This window comes from Gossypium hirsutum, chromosome D07 (genome assembly GCF_007990345.1).
Source record: "Gossypium hirsutum isolate 1008001.06 chromosome D07, Gossypium_hirsutum_v2.1, whole genome shotgun sequence".
In the NCBI taxonomy this organism is placed as follows: Eukaryota; Viridiplantae; Streptophyta; class Magnoliopsida; order Malvales; family Malvaceae; genus Gossypium; species Gossypium hirsutum.
The window spans coordinates 2,984,456-2,992,783 of record NC_053443.1 but is presented as its reverse complement, the minus strand read 5'-3'; the positions used below and the strand labels follow the sequence as shown (position 1 = coordinate 2,992,783).

Sequence of the window (8,328 nt, the reverse complement as noted above, 5' to 3'; positions counted from 1 at the left end):
AGTATTCACTCAAACTTGTCTCTCAAGTGTTCTTACTTTTCTGTTGCTTTTGTTCATCTTTCAAGTTTGTTCTTCTGATGTTCTTCATGGTTGCCTTAAAGGAAATTCTTTTGAATCCATAATTGTTGTGAGTTGGGCTGGCTTAGGCGTTTTTGAGCAAAGAAACTGCCTAAGGCCGCACGGATCACGTGGGAAAACTCTAAGTCCGTGACACTAGGCTGTGTGTAAAAACTTGGGTATTCTATTTTGAAATTTCAACGTGCAGGGGACACACAGCCAGTCCACATGCCCATGTGACACACGGCTGAGACACACACCCGTGTGGACGAAAATAGGCCATTTTATGGTCTCTTTTCTCATTCATTCTTGACTCCAACTTACACATCTCAAATTTCATACATATAGGTCATAATAAAATCTTCAAAACAACAAATCCTATCATTATTATGGTCATATTATCACATATACTCTCACAATCTAAACTAGAACATAAATTAATCCACACATACAACTACTATATTAACATGTTATACCAATTCATTCATTACCCATACCAATACTTATACCGAACATGACAAACCATACATATATAAGTTAATATAAAACATAGCCAAAATGTAATTTTAATGTTTACACATCCATTTAAATTCCTATACATGCTATATAAAACATAGTATGTTTAGCAAAATCTACCGGCAAGTTGGATAGTGTGATTCGATGCGTTGATCTGACCTTCTGACTACTCGAAAATCTACAAAGAACATTAAACAACACAAGTAAGCTAAATGTAGCTTAGTAAGTTCGTTGGCTTTAAACTTAAATCTTACCGAACATACTATAATGATGTATTTAACTAAATCGTTCATTACACATTTCCTATCAATCACAACTTCAATTGATGATTTCACTTATTTCATCTCAAAATCGATCATATCATTAAGTTTTCCAATAATACTCCATGTGTCACCTACCAACCTTTGTCAAAATGGATAATGTCTTACGGATATGAGTACATTGTATACAAAAGCCTAAAGGTTGCACAGAAGCACATAAGTGCTAAACGAAAACCCATAAAGGTTAAATGGAAGCTCATAAGAGCTGAACGAAAACCCATAAGAGTTAAACTAAAGCTCAAAAGAGCTAAATTAAAACTCAAAGGGGTTAAACTGAAACTCATATAAGTTAATTGAAGCTCATAAGAGCTAAACTGAAAGCAAACACGGAAGTTAGCAACAAATGTTGAACCCTGGTTTACTTGGGTAATTTGCCGTCAATTCCTCATTTGCACATAACAAATGTACTCAATCCTGCGTTTCTTTCGCCTCGAACATTCAATTCAATTTTTATAACTTTAACAATAATTTTATTTTCAACAAATGATATGAATAATTGCATAATACCAATCATCAATTTAACCTTTAACATTAAAGTTTAACCATATGACTTACCTGTGTTAAATTGTAAGTTTGTAGTAGTTAAAAAATTATTCTGTTAATTTCCTTTTTTCTTGTTGATCTACCGACTCTTGATCTAAAATATAAAATTATTCATTCATTAGCATATATTTCAGTTTCATTTCACTTTACAATCAATACCCTACAAATTTAAAAATTACACAATTACCCCAACTTTTATAGTTTTTTGCAATTTAGTCCCTTACTAATTAGTCTACCAAATGAACTAACTTTTCTCAATTGAAAATTTATCTAATTATCCTAGGCTATCTTATAGCCTTTGATACATAAAAATTTAATAGAAAACCCTAATTCTTAAATTCTTCACAATTTAGTCTTAAAATCCATATTTATCAAATTCACTTTATAAAATCATCATATAACAAAATTAAAGCCCTAAATCCATATTAATTCATCACAAAAATCCAGCACTCATCAATGGTAACTTTCAAATTTACTCATAAAATCAAAAACTAATGAAATAGATAGTTGGACCTAGTTGTAAAAGTCTTACAAACACAAAAATTTCAAGAAAAGAGCAAGAATTGAACTCACATAGTGTAAAAATATGAAACACCAGCTTTTTAGAGACTCTTCTATGGTGTTTTTGGCTGAAGATTGATGAAGAAATGTCTAGATTTTCAATTTAGTCATGGTTTTAAATTTTACCTTAATTCCTAAATGACTATTTTGCCCCTAATTCATCCAATTTCAAGATTTTTTTCTCTGCACATGCCGTTTCAGCTTTCTAATAAGTGTCCAATTTCCTTTTTGGTCCTTCCTTATTCACCACTTAAGCTATTTAATCACTATTTCTTTAATTAGCAAGTTTTGCACCTTTTTCAATTTAGTCCTTCTTATTTAATTAACTATCAAAACGTTAAATTTTTCTGACGAAACTTTAATACTAACTTAATGACACTCCGTAAATATTTATAAAAAAATTTACGGCTCGATTTATAAAATCGAGGTCTCGATAACCTGTTTTCAAATTCAATTAACCTAATAATTCATTCTAAACTCAAATCACTATTTCACAAATCTTTCTAAAATAACATTTAAATCATAATTACAAAATAATAAAATTTTTCGAACTCACTCGTTGGATTTAATGGTCTCGAACCACTGTTTCCGACACTACTGAAAATTGGGCTGTTACATATGGTCACCTCATATTAGGATATACTATTAAACATAAATTGAGGTTATCCGCTAAGAACTACGGTAAAACAGTTTATGAATGCCTACATGGCAAGCTTGATTTTATCAAAGATGATGAGAATATGAACTCTTAACCATTTATATGTTGGAAATATCATTTCTTATTGTGTCAAAGCAATTTATAAAACAAATGTTGAAACAGGTGAAATCAAATGACATTATTTGAATGCTACTACTACATGTGAAGAAATGATCAAAAGGGTTGCGTGTGTTAGAGAATTAAGACCCAACTTTAATATTGTATTAAAAAATAAAATTTAAATAAAAATAACTATATCATTATTATTCTTTATCGATATATTTTCTATTTAAATTACAAAATATGATTTCTTTTTTGTTTTTGGTAAAAGGAGAGCAAGATCGAAATCACATTGCTACTAATCTATGGTGACCAATGCCGACCATATCATCATGCACAACATGTCGCAACTCGTGTGGTGGCTGAACAAAATTGCAAAATCCCAATGGCCGTTTAAACGCATAGTTAGCCACTGCGTCTGTCGTTCTGTTACCTTCCCTATAGACATGATTCAGCTTGAATTCTCATTGCAGGTTTAGCATTCTTCTAACAACAGGAATGACGGTAGTACACAACCTATCAGCCTATGGACTATGCAAATTTTGAATTGTTGCCTTGCAAAATATGAAATTTTAATTACATATTTTAAGTGCTATAAAATTAAACATATTTCACTTCTTTCATAAAGAAAATTATATTTGATTTTAATTAAATTTAAATATTTTAAATTTATATTTATATAATTTTAAATCTATATTTAATTCAGTTATATATTAACATTTAAATGAATTAATTAAATTATTTTTATGTAAATTTTACTAGTTACCCTTATTTAAAAAGTTTTAAGGAAAAGAAATTGATTAAAATGTAAAAGAATAAAAAAATCATTTTAAAAACAATATTATAATCAAATTTAAATTTAAATATTTAACATATATTTGCATATAAATTCATTAAAAACAAAAAATAAAAGTGAAGACAAAAATATATTTATCATTTATAATGGTTTTTCTTAAAATATACTTACAACCAATGAAGCTTTAATTTAATGGTACAATTATGGCATGTTAGAAAAATCAGTTTAGAAATACAGTGTTTTGGCATAACAAAATTTTAAATTTTTTTATTAAAATCAAAACGTTGTGAATTATGTACTTGTTTCTGAATTAGGCAGATTAGGTCATTCTCAGCTTTCTACCATCCAATCTTCCTGACTAATCTTAGCCTCAGTTTGCTATAGTATAGGTTTTATTTACAAATTGAAGAAAACAATATGAACTTTCAAGGATAGAAACCGAAGATGAATTCTTATCAAAATATAGAATTTATTTTGAAAAAATAATGTAACTATATTTTGACAGAATATCGACGCAAAGTGATGTCTGTTTTGATTTAGTCCTAAGTTTCTATTTGTATAGAAAATAACAAGTGTCTTAGTCAAATAAGGCAGAACTGAATAATAATATTTTTAATAGGAAAACATACTCTCATAAAGTTGTGTATCACAAAGGGCATAATACCTTCTCCTGAATTAGGGTTTGTCGTCTCTTGCTTTTAGTCGGGTTTGGTTGTTGTCATGCATCAAGTTCAATTATATGTATTATATAGTTTTAAAATCAATTCATATAATTTATCTAATCTAATAAATATATTTCCTAATTTCAAAATAATTTATGCAAAATCTCATTAAAATCATGACGAATTTGTCATAAAATCTATAAAGAAATAAATTTAATTAACTTATTTTCATGAAATTATAATTACTTAATTAAATTAATTTTTTCTTCAAATTTTAATTATTTAATTACTAGTTAATTAAATAACAATATGAAAAAATTAATTTAATTTTTAAGATATATTTTATTCATAGAAAAAAACATATTCACTGCAACCTATTTATTTTTAATAGGGGAGAGTGGGGTAGGTGGGAGAAAGGGAGGGAAGGGCGGTTATTGAGAGAGAGGAGAAGGGTGAGGTGGGTTAATAAATTCTTTTTATGACATAAAAATTTTAAAAAATAAGTTATTAACTTAACAATCACATCAATTAACTGTTAAATATTTAATAATTTTAGACTTAAAAGAATAGTTAAATGATCCTTTTATAATATTTTAAAGTCAAATGAAAAAAATTCACAAGAAGTGTAGTTTATCGATAAAAAAATCGTTTGATATTTTAAGGTCAGCCCACGTCGTATAGGAAACTGAAGTCACTAGTTAGATCGTGTCAAGCAAGACGAGTATCTAAGCAGTTCAGTTACAGGACTACTAACTGAACCAGAAACCCCCCACCACATTTATATAATAAACTAACTCAAAAACCCTATACACTCCCTCTCTCCCTCCCTCCCTCTCACAATTCATCTCAAGCACTTACTGTACAACAATGGCGACGCCTTCTTTGGGTGAAGATACTGCCAAGGCTGTCCTCCGCCAGGTTAAACTCCCCTCTCCCTTCTTCTTAACTTTTTAACTTCCATTTACTCTTTATAACTTTTTTTTATAAAATTACTTTTTCAGGTAGAGTTTTACTTCGGTGATAGCAATCTTCCAAAAGACGACTTTCTCAAGACAAAAATCAATGAGAGCGAAGATGACAGTATCCTTTAACTTCAATCCTCTTTTATTTATTTCATGGTGCTACATTGTTGTTTACCTTGACTGTGGGTAAACAGTGGTTTGTTTGGCATTGATTTGTTCGTTTTCAAAGATGAGAGGTCATTTAAATTTAACGGAAGTTAAGAAAGCAGATGATGTACCAGACTGTACTTTGAAAGTTGTTGCTCAAACTCTCAGAACTTCATTTCCCTCAAGGTTTCTGAAGATGGTCAGTTTTACCCCCCCCCAAAAAAACAAAAGAAACCCAAAATTTCCTTTATTTTCTTCTGAGCCAATGAATTGAAGAGTTTCTTTGCTTCTTTTTTTTTTTTCCCTTTTTTCAGGGAAGAAAGTTGGTAGAAGCACCAAGCTATTAGAGCCCGAGGAATTGATAGAGCAATTGGACAGCAGAACAATTGCTGCTTCTCCATTGGAGCTCAATGTCCAGAGGGAAGCATTAGAAGCCTTTTTTGGTCAATATGCTAAGGTATTTTTGCTCAATGGTATCAAAATATTTGTTTGTTTAAGTGCAATGTAAAATGGTGGTCTTTGTGTAGGGTTTAATGTAAACTCGTCATTTTATTTACTTGTTTTAGGTTAATAGTGTGAGATTGCCTCGTCATGTGGTGCAAAGAAAGTATTTTTGCGGCACGGCTTTGATCGAATTCTCGGCTGTGGAAGATGCCCAAACGGTTTTGGAGCAAAGCTTGGTTTTTGCAGGTGCTGAACAGGAATTAAAACCAAAGTAAGCTATTGTTGACAGTTGCTTGTTTAAGCAATTTCAGTGTAGAGTTCATGTCATCTAATACCAAATGGGATTTTAGAGTTGGAATTAGATACTGCTTTTGACTAAATGGTTTAATGTTTTAGTTCTCACATTTTCCTTTTCAGGAAGGATTTTGATGTTATAAGAGAAAAAGAAGTAGAGGAGTTTGAACGCAATCGTTCAATCAAAACTTCAAACGGCTCGAATGCTGAAGAAAAGTAAGTAATTTACCACAATTTTCTGATGGGATTACTTTTTTCTTGTGGTATGTTTGTTAATTGTGACCAAATTTGATGTAATGATGATCGCAGACACCCCAAGGGCTTACTTGTTGCGTTTAAATTGAAGAGTGCTTCAGCTGGGGACTCTGCTGAGCAAAATGGTCCTGATGAAAAGAAGACTGCAGAAATGAAAATGACTAAAAAGGTTGATGATAAACATGGAAGTCCCATTGACAAGGTTGTCGAGAAGGAAAATAAATCAAGTATATCCATCTATAAAGATGATATGAATGTTGTTTTACGTGAGGATTTGAAGGATGTGTTTAAGAAATTCGGCACCGTGAAGGTATTGTTGAAATTGGTGTCTCTTACCATATAATTACAATATAGTTGTATAAAAGTGAACAAATTTGATCTGTGATCCTTTATGAAGTACTCTGTATGCATGATGCATATTCTTTTTCGTGTGAAGTATGTTGACTTCAGAATCAGAGAGGATAAGGGTTACATTCGGTTCGAACAACCTGAAGCGGCCCAGAAAGCCCATGCTGCTTCAGTCTCGGCTAAAGGTGGTCTGGTTGTCAAAAATTTCATTGCTAATGTAGAACCGGTAACGGGTAAGGAAGATTTTCTTTTTCTTATTTAAAACTTATCTAGTACGTAAACTTCGCGTATTGTTTGGCAAGCCACATTGGTTCAGTATTTTATGTCATTGCTGACCTCCATAGACTAATTTTGGATGGATATAACGGTAAAATATGTAATACATGAGGAAACAATGAATTCAGGCCGAGATAGTCTTTGATTTATTTGATAAAGAACTGGTGAAAGAGGTAGGTAATTTTTTTCGGTGTTGCTGAGAGTGAGTATTGGAGTCTACTCCGTGGCAACCAAGGAAAGCACAGGGTAGGCAATCACTTCCATTGGAGGTCAGTGCTAAGACTCTTATCACAGCTTTATTTGATTTTGTTTCGATAAGCAATCTCTAAATATTCCCTGTACTATCTGTTTGTTTGTCTATTTAATTCACGTCTTTAATATATGCTTTCTTTCATCGGCTTCTCAGGGGAGGAAAGAACAACAGAGGTGGAAAACGAGGCCGGGATGGAGAAAATGGTTCTCCTAGAGGACGTCCTAATGAAGCTAAAAGAGCTCGAGCAGCGTGAGCCAGCCATGAGGGTGATCGATAAACTTGAAATAGGTTTTGAGATCATTTTTGTGCCATAGCTTGAGGAATGAACTGTGGCTCTTGTTTATTTATAGGTTTAGGTTAACCATAAGTAGTAGTACATTACATGGGTAAATATATTAGGAGTTTAAGCTTGTGCTGTTTTTGATTCCCGTCAAAGTTTCAAACAGTAGTGGATATTGGATTTTGATAAGGGGGACAATTAAAAAGATGCCATTGCTCTCAAGCAATGGAACATTTTCTTGTGGATATAAGTGTGTTAATATTCCACGTGGTATTTATTGTTTTTATGGTTATTAAAATTGAAAATTTTACGTGGCATTTATGATTATTAAAATCGAAAAGTTTAAATTAAAAATAAAAGGAAAAATATATTAAAAAATATTAAAAAAATATTTTTTAAAAATACTTTTGACTTTGATCAAACATTGTGCTCACTGGAGTTTCTTTGAATTTTAAATATTTTTAAAATTTTTTTAAAACACAGATACTTTTATTTGAAATTTTTTAAAAATTATTAAAATTTATCTAAAATTTATATACTTTGTTTTTTATTTTCAATTTTTCAATTTGAACATTTGAAAATTTCAATATCTAGACTTCATACTTTTCAAATTTTACTTTTCAATTTCTCAATTTCTAAACTTTATATTTTTTTAGTTAAACTTTTTCTATCTTTTCGAATTTTTTATTCATTGTTTTGATTTTTTAGAATTTTTGAAAAAATTAATTTCATTATAAAGTTTTTAAAATATATATATTTGAGATTTGAGATTTTTGTTTTTGCAATTTTTTCTTAAGTTTAAATACCTTTCCTCCCTTTCATTTTCTTGAAGGGGATGGGTTATCTCTTAGACTACA

General features: G+C 30.6%; 1 pseudogene; it reads left to right on the top strand.

Moving 5' to 3' along the window:
* Positions 1-4,924: 4,924 nt before the first annotated feature.
* Positions 4,925-7,735, top strand: LOC107953832 (la protein 1-like; annotated as a pseudogene).
* Positions 7,736-8,328: the final 593 nt, after the last annotated feature.